The following is a 14,700-nucleotide window of genomic DNA, read 5'->3' on the forward strand; positions in this document are numbered from 1 at the left end:
AAGCCAATCTGTTGTAATATATTGTTTTGATCCAGTCTCAGATATGTCATTAGAAAGACAAATATTATATTCACCTTTTCAGATCATTGTGGATATCATTATGTGATATTACACTAAAACCCACTAAGTGATAGTTTTCTAAATGTTAGTTGCAATATGAAATCTATAACCCAAGTAAAAAACTTTTCACACACTATCACATTAAAATTCATTGTATTACATTGCAATGGAGTTTTTTACTTATGCATGATTTTGTAACATCAAGTATTATTTATCTGGAAAATGCTGATCTACTAAGTTATGCAATAATCCAAATGTTGACACATTTTATTATACAATATTCCAAAACAAATCACATTTCTTAACATTATTACTGACCTAAATCTTTAAGTATTAAAAACATATAAAGCTCAGAGTGGTGGATACAGGTTTCACAAAATTCAAATTTTTGCTTCAAATATTCAATTTTGTTATTGGCAACAAATACAGTTAATTGTTTCCCTTGAAGTGATAAGTTTATTTCTTTTATTTTTGAGAATACCAAATACTCGATACTCAAGTCTGAATAGCCATAGTTTATGTGTCAGTCATTCCTTCAAGTGAAAATGGTGTTCGTTAAAAAGAGGGCTAGCTCAGGTTTCAATTCAACCAATTGAACGCTTGCTTTTCCTAGAGACAATTATCTCCTTTGATATGTAAACAAAAATGCTTTATGTTAACACAATTTTCATTCAGGGGTTGAGATTTTATTTAAAAAAATTAGCCTGTTTCATCAGATTGTACAAAAAGCATGTTTACTGCTTTCATTTTTAATGAAACTGAGTTTTTACTGTCCCTATGAGCCGGTGAGGAATACAGCAACTACTAAAAACATTTTGCAGCCACTTCCTTGATTGTGATAACATCTTTACCCACAATGACATTTGTACTATCAGTGCAAATGTCAACACAGTGAAAAAGGCAAATAACATTTTGTATCTTTATGGAAATAGTTTTGACCTCATGGACCTCATCAAAGGATGTCTGAGACCCCCAGATTTATATTTGTATACATTGAAAACTACTGGTCTAGCGAAAAGTGCTTTCATCCAAAGTTAGGAGACCCATTGGGTAGCTCAACTTATTTTGTAATTTTAGGTAAATTTCTTAAACTTTTAACTGCTTAATCTCAGTTTTTTCATCTATAAAATCTATAAAAATTAAAAGATTAATGGTTATTTATTTTTCTCAGAATATTAATATGTTGTGACATTATTAGAAAATGTGTGCATGTTTGTGTGTATAAACATGGGCCTTATTAGAGCCAACTAAATGAATGATTTACCCTAGAGCCCACATAGCTTAATTAATGAAACTTACATTTTTCATTGAAACATGATGATGAATATTACTGATAATAATTCCTAAAAACTGTGTGAAACTTGGTACAGTGTGAGATTGCTACATCTACATGGTAATTTACATTATTTCAATATTAGTAATTAGAAATAGGATTACATTATAGTAGAATGTTATGTCTTTCCATTTTTTATTTAATTGAAAATTCAATTCATCTCTTCTTAAAATACATTGAAATATTGCTTTAAAAAGTAGTAGAGAAAGGCACAGACAGAAAGAGAGGGAGAGGGAGAGTGAGGCCGGGTTCTACCACCCCGGACGGCCTCAGGAAAAAGACAGATAGGAAACTGACAATCATGGATCCCAATGATAAGCGAGCACCGTTCTTTAAAGTTCGAAAATATAACCTAGGACCCAGATGACAGGTGCAACCGAAATGAAAATCAAAGCCGAGAGAAATGAAAGTAGTAATCCGAAAGAAAGTACCAGGAATCCGACCAGGACTCGCAAGTTCTAGGTGACGCCTTGCGTCCCAGGATTTGCCAGAGGAAAAGGGAAACAGAATCGGATTCAAGGATCTGACCAGGACTCAGGAAAAGGGAAACAGAATCGGATTCAAGAATCTGACCAGGACTCAGGAAAAGGGAAACAGAATCGGATTCAAGAATCTGACCAGGACTCAGGAAAAGGGAAACAGAATCGGATCCTGACAGTAAGTTCCAGGTGACGTGGCCGTCTCACCTCTTGGAACCCGCCTGAGGAGTGAAGCTGCGTCCAGCCAATCTCCTGAGGCGCCAGACAACTCCGGAGCCAGAAACAGACCAGAGAAGAACTCACCTGTGAACAGAACCAGAAGATTCATCCAGAAGAATTTGCAGTTTTGAAGGTGCCGGGGCGGAGCATTGTCAAGCCTCTGCCGGGGCTGAGGAACGTCTCTCAGAGGCCTTTTCCTGGGCAAGACTCTCGACTCTGCATCTGGTCTCCAGGCACCGGTGGTTGCCAGGTGCCCTATCTTAGGGCAGGATCTCACTGGAGCCTCCAAATGTTATGGTCTGAGATGCGAGAAATGACCACTTGAAGACCAAATTGAGCCAAATCAGGAGTCTTTATTAGCTGGCCAGCGACTACTCTCTGCACCGCCCAAAGGCGGCACAGAAAGCAGCAGTGAGCCTTTGAAACAGAAAGTTTTTATATTGTAAGTTTGTGGGTGGACAATTACTAAGACAGAGCAAGCGCGCGTACAAAAAGCCTTGAGTAAGCATGATATCATTTTTTCATCTTTGGTGTAAGAGGATCTGGACAGTTTGGGCTCTGGGCCATATCTTGTTCACGTAAAACATGAGTGTCATGATAGCTTCACGCAAAACGTGGGGGCTGTAATCATTTTATGCAGAACATGGGTGTTGTAGTCACTTAGGAATTTCTGTTGGGGGTAGCAAGCAGGAGCAAGCAGGTTTTACAGAAGCAGAATGGCAGATTAATGATTTTTCAGCGCAAAACTCAGACTATAACAATGACATGTGCCAAGAATTGTTCTAGACACTTTCAGTACAACATTGAATCAAACTAACAAACATTTCTGCACTCAGAAAACTCAATTTCAAATAGGAGAGAGTTAATAAATAGTAAATAAATATACTATATGAAATGTGAAAAATATAAAATATGGAACATATCTAAAACAGAGAGATTTTAGAGTTTATATAAAAACTTATGTCAGGCGATACTTATAATTCAACAGGAAGACACAAAAATCCTAAATCTGAATGCACCTGGCAATATAACTTCAAAATTTAGAGAGCAAAAATTAAAATAATTAAAATGAGATACTTAATCTGCAATAACATTTTGAAAGTTTGAAGATTTTAACCCAGCTCTTTAAGAACTACTAATAGAAAGCAAGGATGAAGACAGAATATTTGAACAACACAGTCATGAAAACAATTGTGATCAAAATAACATGCCTCCAACATAAAGTACAAGTTTGTTTTTTGTTAATTTGCTCATACAAGATATACAAAACCTTGAAGGAACAAATACTTTATTGTGGATAAACTCTCCCAGAAACTGGAAAAAGATGGAAATTTATTTCTCTTTTATGAAGTTAATATAATTTGGTTAGACAAAAGACCTCCCCCCAAAAAAATAAGACAAAGGAAAATTGTAATTCAAGTTTATTTTTAAACATTGGGACAAAAAAGTATACAGTATTTTAAAAATAAAGCAAATAATGGCTCATAACCAAATTAATTTTAACCCAGGAATGTTTTACCATTGGAAATTAATTAAGACTTATTATATTTTAACAGTCCAAAAAAACCTATATGATTATATCAGTGCATGAAAGCATTTTTTAAGTTAAAATTTTATACTAATTGAAGAAAAAGGGTATTAGTAAACTTGGAATGCGTGGGAACATTCTTACCCTAACAAAAAAATACATAACAGAAATAAACAGAAATATCTAGTAATGTATAAACAGAAATATCTAAGACACGATTCTTGGGCAACTATATTTAAAATAATTGTATTTTCATGAGGAATTAGATAGGAAAAGAAACACCACTTCTATTCAGCATTGCATTGGAGGCTCTAGCCAGCATAATATGACAAGAAAAAGAAATATCATAATAATTAGAAAGAATAGTTGTTTTTATACTTGGATGATGTGAGAATTTATATGGAAAAGCCATAGGCAAACTTCTAGAACAAATAAGAGTATTCAGCAAAATTGCTGGTTAAAGAATAGAATAAATTAAAAACACTTAATAGTGTTCTAATATTTGTAATTAAAAATTTAAAAATGTAACTTAAACAGATACTATTTACAATAAAACAGAAGTAAAATAGTGTGACTAGGAATACTCTGTATATATGTGTTTGTATATATAAATTGTGTGTGTGCATATATAATGTAGCAGCATTACAAATCAGTGGTGAAATGGACTCTTCTATTAAATAGTAACATGTAATTGGCTACATTTGCAGAAATGGATAAATTTATATTTCTTCTTTATACCGTATGTGAGAAAATATCTATATAAATTGATTTTGAAATATACAAAGTTCCTTAAAACTTTTAGAAGACGTTTAGGGAAAATGTCTTATGAAATTGGGATAGGAAATAATTTCTTAAAGAAGGTAGAAAAAGCACAGAACTAAAAAAAAAAAAATCATCTATTTGACTATGTTAGAAAGGACACCATAGACAAAATAAAATGCAACACAGAGAGAATTTTCAATACATGTAATCAACAAATGATTACAATTAAAACTGTATATTAAGATAATAAAAATGAGAAATAAGCAAAACATATGAACAGGGAATTCACAGAAGAGGATTCTGATTGGTCAATACCAAATACAAAGCTGTTCAGCTTAACCATAATGAGAGAAATATAAATTTTCCAAATAAATTATCATACTGATCATAAAATTGGCATACATTTAAAACTCTGGTGAGAATTATTGCAAAGGATGGAAGTGCATACTCTTATATGTCACTAGTAGAAGAGTAAATTTCCAAAATTACAGCACATAGCAATTTGATTTCACTAAGCAATGGTAATTATGAACATACCCTAAGACATGTAATTTCACTTTTTTGGATGACTACCTTGGCAGCTTTCTCAAAGATATTTGAGGAGAAAGATTGAGGAATTCATTCCAATTTGTTTATGATATTGATAAAAAATAAATAGTTAACAGTATACCAATAGAGTAATAGATAAATATATTATGGCTTATTCATAAGATGGGGCATTAGATGGTTATTGGAAATGAACTAGATCTTTACATATCAAAATAAAAAATAAAATATAATCTTGGGTGAAAAAGTAAAATATTCCTGTAGTATAACAAGCATGTAAATTCTAATCATTAAACCCAATAAGTCACTGGGTTATATATGTACACATGTATGTACATATATACATATGGATATAGTCATATATAAAATACAAAAAATATATATTAATAGAAGGACATGCACACTGACTTCAGAATAGTGATTTCCTCTGGGGATGAAGGAAGGATATGAGAGTGTGTTTCATTTGAACTGTATTTTTAATATTTTATTTTTATATAAAAGAGACATGAAACAAAATGGCCTATATGGTAATGTTGTTACCCTTGGGTACTGTGTATGCTGGTACCTGTTATATAAATTTTCCATTATCTGGGTGTTTGAAATATTAAATAATTTCTTTAGTTAACAATATCTTAGTACAAGAAGAAGGATTCATATTGCAACATCCCCTCAGGCTTTTGGTCACCTCTCCAGCCCTGATAATTTCTGCTCATCTCATGTGCTACAGTACCAGCCCAGCGGCAAAACTGTTTTCTAGTCCTTTTTTTTTTCCCCCAGTCACTTCTGTTTCCTTTCTTTTTTCAGGATGAAAACAAAAACAAAAACAAAAACAGAAAAGTTGTCCCTATTACTCACTTAGAGCTTCTTAACTATTATCCATTTTGATGTCTGCCATCACCCCGACACCAAGTAATTTATTGAAATATTTTTTCCACACCAACATAGTTCTAAGAACTCTAGTGTTATATTTTAAGATAAAAATTTCAGCAGCTCTTTATAATTATTTTAGTAAATTATTGAGGGGAACTTGCTTTCTGCTGATTTGCTTTTTCCTTTAATTCGAATGCAGAAAATCACTGTGGCATGTGAGGTAAAAAGCCATTAAATCTTTAAATATGAAATTCTCTTTTCCCAGCATTAGCCTCAGTGCCTAGCAGGTAAAATAACAAAAACAATTTTGATGATAATGATAATGAATTATCATGTGAAATAGTAACTGTGCATTCTCTAAAATTTAAATATTTACTTGACATAGATAAGGAGGCCTCATATTTTCTTTTGCCTGTCCTCATTATCTGTTTTTAATCTGTTGCTACTTTGCGGTGCTAATTTTGGCTGTGCTACCCATAACCTAGTGCTGTGGATCCCCCATTTCAATTTATTTCCAATAACTGATGATGACAGTTTATAATTTTACCTCATTTCAGCTATACTAATATAAAATTACAATTTATTTACACTAAATTCTAAAGAATTTGTCAAAAGAATGCCACAAAAGGAAAGTCATAAAGAGATCATGATTTTGAATTCTCTAATCTTAATCCTTTACTGCTTCCTTGAGCTACTTTTAAAAAAAATATTTTTTGAGCTACTTTTCAATGTATGACATATTATAGACTATACTAAGAATATAGTAATAAAGATTCACAAATGGCCTAAAAAACATAGTTGTTGATATCTGCATAGTGTCAGCTTTCAGCACCAAAGTTAAACCAAAGGGCATATTAATTATCCACAAAAGATTAAAATGTTAATTTACTTTTTAAAGCTTGCATTTCAATTCATCACTTCCACAGCCTTCCATTTTCCCTGTCCCTTCTTAGTCTTTCAAATTCCCACGAAATTCCTCTGGAGGGCACCATTACCATAACTAATACAATTAGCTCCAGATGGCGTGGTCGCAAAAGGCACTGGGTCTTTGTTAGCGCCGTTTACCTCATTTCAAATCTTAGTATTAGCGTGACTTTCTCTTTTCTGTCGTCTTAAAGGAAAAAATAAACGCATCTCTCTATCTCTCTTGAGGATTATAGATATTATCCCTACTCACATTATACCCCACTTAAAAATAAACACTATTTCTGCCCTCCCTGTTACTTTTTGATAAAACTTCCTGGAAAGCTAATGAGGTGCCAGTGTGAAATGTTACTTGGGCATGAGCATTTGTTTAAATTGCTTTAATAAGAAGTGAATAGAAATTTGAGTAGCAGTATAGAAATCAGCTACACATACAATCACATCTAATTTAATTTTCTTCAATATAATCCTTTGCTCATTAAATGAGAATTTAAGGCAACAAAATGAAACAAAAAGCCCCAGAAGTCAAAGAGTGAGAGATGTTTTTATATGTTTGCAGTGAATCCATGTTATTTTAACAAAGGGAAGCTGCTCAGAAAGCTCTGTGTGATGACTATAATTTTGATAATCAGTTCATTCAGTAATTTATGTGATGCCATTCAGAATTCTAATTGGAAAGGAATGTTTTTCATTGAAAATCAATTGAGATGGTTACTTATATAAATAACATCTGGGTCCCCGCACTATTTATTTGTAGCAGTGTCTTCTTTGTATCTTTGAATACTTTCTATCTTTAACTCTTCACTGTTTAAATGAAAAATCAGAAAGCATTTGGAAGTTTCGTAAGTTTCTAAATTACAACCAGAAGTTAAATACTACCTCTTAGATAAATAAAAGTTTTCCAGAAGTACTCTCATTCATTTTAATGATATATACCATAATAGAAATGTAGCAACTATAATTTTTTGCATTAAAATAGTATGAGAGGGGAAGAGAAAAAAGTGATGCATATAGAAAATAATTGAAAAAGAGAGAAAATACTTTTTAAAATTTCCCACAAAAGTCCATTTTCCCTAAGTATACACCACATCTATCCATATCCGTTTCTCAACTATTAGTAAATATGTTGATGCTTATTTTAGCATTGACTACCCTATCTGAAACAATTCACTGCATGTTGATGATATTCATAACAGGTAGATTTTTTTCCTTTAAAGAAAATAACCTTTTTCTTGTTCCCGGTATATTATATCATTGTGTCGATTAATGGCTAACTCAGAGTGGGCATTTTGCTCTAAGACCGTGTTAGAGGAGGAGACTCCAGGAGTGAGCATACTCTCTTCTTACACTTTCTGAATAGAGTACTCCTGATAGCAAAGTGATCCCACACAGTGTGAAATGTCTCTGAAGCCTTTTGTTGTCTAAAGAAGACATATTGTCATGTCATTTTGCATTTTACTTCATGTAAATCCATGTTTGTCTTAAATGAAAGAGAATATCCAAAATACTGTGACATGTTTATCCCTGTCTTGAGTACTCCTAAGATTCCACAACCAAACCCATACTGGAGAAGAAAGTGAAAGGACAGGGCACTTGTAATTAAATGCTGGTTCGGATCTTAAGTTTATTGCTGACTGGTATTGGGCTTGTAGAATTTATTTTCTGCCTCTAAAACTCAGTTACCCCTTGCAAAATATTAGATGGAACCACTTGAAATTTCTATTTATGCAAGTTAAAAATACTGGAATATTGAATATTTTTTATGGTTCAAGCTAATAACAGCCTTACCTTCCCCACATGTATATGAACTAATATATGCAAAGCTCCCAATAAAGTACTTGAGTCACAGTAATTTTTTTTGTTTTTTGAGACAGAGTCTCACTATTTTGCCCAGGCTAGAGTTCCCGGGTGTCAGCCTAGCTCACAGCAACCTCAAACTCCTGGGCTCAAGCAATGCTTCTGCCTCAGCCTCCCGAGTAGCTGGGACTACAGGCATGTGCCACTATGCCCCACTAATTTTTTCTATATATATTTTTTAGTTGTCCGGCTAATTTACTTTCTATTTTTAGTAGAGACAGGGTCTCGCTCCTGCTCAGGCTGGTCTCGAATTCCTGAGCTCAAATGATCCTCTTGCCTCAGCCTCCCAGAGTGCTAGGATTACAGGAGTGAGCCACCGAGCCCGGCCTGAGTCACAGTAATTTAAATTATGCTAAGAAAATTGTTCAGGGCTCTATGCTAATGGTATAAATAAAAATACTCTATATTACAAATAAAAATGGTCTCTACTGTGATAGTGCAAAGTCTATGGAATTAGAAGTCACAGATAACTGTTGTTAATCACTTGTTAGCTAGGAGAATAAGCATCAACATTTTTACTTTTTAAATAACTAGTTCAAGTAGTTGTTAAAATTATCAAATGAGATAATATATATGCATATGTGTGTCATGGGTATTTATTCATTAAAGAAACAGTAAAATAGTACAAAGAGGTGCCATATATTAATAGAAGCAGTACAAACAAGTTACTGTGCCAGGTACTGTTCTAGATATCAGCAAGACAACAGTTAAGGAGACAAAGTCCATTCCCTTGTAATACATATACACTAGTGGGAGGGAACTGATAATAAACAAGTGAGATATATTTAAAAGCATAATAAGTTCATAGAGAAACATGAAATAAAAACCAAAAATATTAGCATGCAGTATGAGCTTAACATAGATTTTTAAAATTCAAATTTTCTTCCATAATTATGTATCCATTCCATTTAGTCAGGGTCCATCATTCCATTTTTCTTTGCAGCCTAATTGTAATATGTGATAAGAGGACCCAAACATTTGGGCAATTTAAAGAATTCCTAATTATTAACATCTCTGGATAACAAACATTTGGTGAAAAAGCCTCTCTTCTCTTCTTCATTAATTCATTAGCAATAATACTTGCTTCTGTTAGAAGATGGTAACATCATAAAATTGTAAGGCTAAGTGTAATGTAAGTTAAGAAATATGGTAATTGTTACCTAGCTATTTGAATTATATTTCCCTAAATAACCAGCCTTCCTAGGTGAAACATTTTTATTTCACCTTCTCTTTTTATAGCCGCATCCCTTTGGAATCTTTTTTATCATTTTATTGCATTTGAGGCGCTTTCTTTTAAAAAGAACTATTTGAACTTTACAAACAGATATAAATGGAAAGGAAGAAGACGAAGGTCAGATTTTGGGTCTGCTAACCTTGGCAATGTCCTTTGAAAGTAGTCCCCAGGTAGCTTTAACTTCTGCAAGCTCATGTGAGCCTGAGATCACTCCAGGGCCCAGCCTGCTTGGCAAACTGACAGAGGTCAAATTTTCACACAAATGAACAATTTCCCTGATAAAGTGAAACTGGTACTTAAGCACAAGCTCTAATGAGCAGCCCCCCGTCTTTAGCTCCCACTTTAAAGTATCCCCAAGGTTTCCAGTACAATTTCATTTGACCTTTAGCTAAAGACCATATTTTACTAGATCACCAATTTCCCCTATCCCTGGAGTGTTTTCCTATGTCAGCACTTATGAGAAACCCACACTGCACACAAGGCAGGTGTTCATTATCCGTCTTTAAGAACAATCTGCTCTTCTTCTCGCCTGTTTCCTGCAATCTCCTATCTCTCATTTGACAGAATGATAGAAGTTTTCAGACTGCTTCTTCAAATCCCTCAAATAGCATGCTTTCAATTTATATATTTTGTCCAAGAGCAAAACATGATCATGGGCTATTAATTAGCAAATTAACTGCTATTAATTTGGGGTGAATCTAAAAAATGTGTGAACTAACTTTATGGTTATAGTAAGCACAGAGTATTTGTATTCTAGGAGCTTCAAATCATTTAAGTACACTTTCTCTTGTTCTGTTTCATTTTATAATTGGGATTGTCTAACAGTTAATGTAAATAATTGATCATATTGCTATCTTCTTGGGTTAGTAAATGCCTTTAATTGTATGATATTAGTATTATTAAAAAAGACACAAAGCCTTTTTGAATCAACTGATGTTCCAATAATACCACAGAGATTATTAGGGACAAATACTTTTCCTCACTAATATATGCATAAAAGTGAAAGAATTTCCATTGTGCTTTCTAAAAGTAAAGCATGATGGGACACTTTCATCTTTCTACACTTTCTCACTCTCCTCTGTCGAGGGAATAGTGGTGAGTTATTAGCTCAGTGCCTTGTGGGTAGGGAGCAGACGATGTGATCTGCTTTTCTTGTCATATAATAGCCAGATTGGGATGGGGTTTGTTCCTATGAGGATGAGGACTACAGCTTGGGAGAGTAAGTTAACTATGGAATGAAAGATTAGGAAGCACATTGTAGCTGTACATGCAAACTATATGCATTAGTTTAATTTTTATCAGTGAGAAAACTATGTTGATCTTCATCTGCTTCCCTCATGTGTTTATCTTCCAATCAATTGTAAATGTGAGAGAGAAAGTAAGGATGGTATTTATTGAAACACTAAAGCTTCAACATTTATAAATATGCCTTTTAAGCTATAAAATGATGCATGTTATTATAATCACTTTTATTATTTCTATGCATTCCAATAAGTAAAATTTGAAGTACCTAACTTGTTTTGGACAGAACAAGTACAAAACTAAAATAAAAGCTAAGTTTGAATGCCCTCAGACGTGCTTCTAAGCATTCCTATTCCTAAGTATATAATTCATTCCATTGAATAAAATTGGAAACAGCTAAGAGTTTAATCAGAATTTAAATTAGCTATACAAAACACTGATGAAAGAAATCACAGATAACATGAACAAATGGAAAAACATCCCTTGCTCATGGATTGGTAGAATCAACATAGTTAAAATGTCCATACTGCTCAAAGTGATTTAGAGATTCAATGCAATCTTCATCAAAATACCAACACCATATTCCACACATCTAGAATAAATAATCCTAAAATTCATTTGGAACCAAAAAAGAGCCGAACTAGCCAAAGCAGTCTGAAGCAAAAAGAATAAATCTGGAGACATCACATTACCTGGGTTCAAATTATACTACGAGATTATAGTAACCAAGACAGCACAGTATGGCCATAAAAGTAGAGACATAGACCAATGAAACAGAATAGAGAACCCAGAAATAAAACCATCTACATACAGCTAACTAATCATCGACAAAGCAGGTAATAACATATACTGGGGAAAGGAAGCCGTATTCAATAAATGGTGCTGAGAAAATTAGCCACATGCAGAAGAATGAAACTGGACCCCTATCTCTCACCATATGCAAAAATCAATCAACATGGATTAAAGACTTAAACAAAAGACATGAAACCATAAAAATTCTAGAAGAAAATATAGAAAGAACTCTTTTAGATATTGGCTTAAGCAAAGAGTTTACGTATGAGTAAGACCCCAAAGGCAAATATAGCAACAACAAAATTATAAAAGGGACTTGATCAAATTAAAAAGCTTCTGCACAGCAAAGGAAATAACCAACATAGTGAATAGACAACCTATAGAATGGGAGAAAATATTCTTAAACTATACGAGGGCTGTCCAGAAAGTATCCAGCCATTGTTAATATAATGAGAACATATAACACGGCTGGAATCTTTCTGGACAGCCCTGTATAACTGGCAAAGGACTAATATCCAAAATCTACAAAGAACTCCAACAAATCAGCAAGAAAAAACTAAACAACTCTATCAAACAGTAGGTGGAAGATATGAAGAGAAGTTTGTCAAAAGAATATAGACAAATGGTCAACAAATACATGAAAAAATGCTCAATATCACTAATCATGAGAGAAATGCAAATTAAAACCACAGTAAAATATCACCTTACTCCATCAGAATGGCCATTACTGAAAAGTCAAAAAACGATAGATGCTGGCATGGATGCAGAGAGAAAGGAACATTTACACACTATTGGTGGGACTGCAAATTATTATAACCTCTATGGAAAACGGTAGGGAGATTCCTCAAAGAAATAAATGTAGACCTACCATTCGATCCAGAAATCCTATTCCTGGGTATCTGTCTAAAGTAAATTAAGCCATTTTATCAAAAAATACCTGTACTCAAATGTTTATAACAACACAATTGCAATTACAAAGATGTGGAATCAACATAAGTGCCTATCAATTCATGAATGGATACAGAAAATGTGTGTGGGGTGTGTGTATATATATGTACTATATGGAGTACTACTCAGCCATAAAAAGGAATGAAATAATGTCCTTTACAGCAACAGGGATGGAACTGGAGATGGTTATCTTAAGTGAAGTATCTCAGGAATGGAAAACCAAACACCATATGTTCTCACTAATAAGTGGGAGCTAAGCAATGGGTGCACACAAGTACAAAGCGATATAAAGGATGTGAGAAACCAAGAAAGGAGGAGGGTGGGAAGAGGGTGTGGGATAAAAACTTACCTATTGGGTACAATGAGCACTATTCTGGTGACAAGCACACCAAGAGCCCTGACTTAAGCATTATACAAGTATCCAGGTAGCGAAACACTTGTAGCCCCTTAATGAATATTTTGAAATAAAAACAACAAAAATAAATAAATAAATAACTTACGTATATGTAAAAATAAATAAATTAGCTATATATTTAAATCTGGCAATATATAAATGATAAATTTAATGATTAGATATTTCAAACAGACAGAGGGAAATGAGCATAGCGTGCATTTTGTGACCTTTCAGATGTGTGCACCCATGAAGCCATTGGAGATACAGATTCAAATAAAATGATAACAGTATTAAATTAGAACCTATCAAGGATGTGCTACATGATATTTATAGAACTAAATGCTTAATTAATAATATTTTATTTAATTCACAGAAATCCAGGTAGGTGGATATTACTCCTATTCTGCAGCTGAGTAAACTGAGCTGTAGAGATAAGTAGATTGTCTAAGGTTGTATAGTTAGTAAGTTCAGATTCAGATTCATGTCCCAGTTGTCTCTCTAGAATGCACTGTGTGTACCATTGTGCTTTCTTACCCTCAGAAAAAGGTATGGCTTTGTCCTACATGAAAATTTTCCACATCCTCAGACTAGTTTGACAGAAAAAGATGACTGCTATGCCTCATTTCCAGCTTCAGAATAATTTTATTTCTTTACCCTTACAAATTTTGGCCGCTTGAATTTTATAGATTAGTCTGTTATAATAGTTGCTAAAATATAATCCCAACATATAAGAGCTACAAGTATACACTTTTTCCCCAGGTAATCTTTCCAGTGTCACAACTAATGAACCTCTCTTATAAGCAATGGAAGATTATCTGACAATTTGGGTAGATTATTTGAAGAGTTAAGATGGGCAGTTTCTTCACAGTAAAAACAAAAATTAAATTAATATATAATACAGAGGAAGCAAAGAAGTTATATATGGCTCATATATATAGTTAACATATGGTTAATATATTAGGGACTAAAGTCTAAATTTAAGGTAACAGCTACACAGGTCGTAGGTTTATTCAGGATTACTCATCTACATCAACAGCAGGAACATGTACCCAGATAATCTGCCACTTCTCCATTCTATCAACAAATTTTTGACCAAGGTCCTCCCATTAAAGGTAACTATTCCTTCAAAAAATATGTGTTTTTCTAGGCCAGCAATGAATCATTTGGCATTTAAATTGTTCTGTGGAGTTTGGTTAGTTTTATTTTCCCTAAAAATACATTGCTGCTTCGGCCATTGGAGACACACATATACATGAAATTGATAAATAATTTGATATTGGGGAAACAAATAGTAAGTGATGCAAAAATGTGTAAAGTTCTATTAAGAGAAGCATAAATACTTTACTAAATGAGTCCAGAGGTGGAAATGATTGATGTTGGTTGAGGATATTACTAGGGTGAACAACTGTATTGGTTTCCCTTGGTCTGGGACTGAGGGATTTCTCTGGATGTTAGACTTTCAGTGCTAAAATCAGGACAGTGCTGGGAAAACTGAGACTGTTGGTCAACCTA

Source organism: Lemur catta, chromosome 6, assembly GCF_020740605.2.
Source record: "Lemur catta isolate mLemCat1 chromosome 6, mLemCat1.pri, whole genome shotgun sequence".
NCBI classification, from domain to species: Eukaryota; Metazoa; Chordata; class Mammalia; order Primates; family Lemuridae; genus Lemur; species Lemur catta.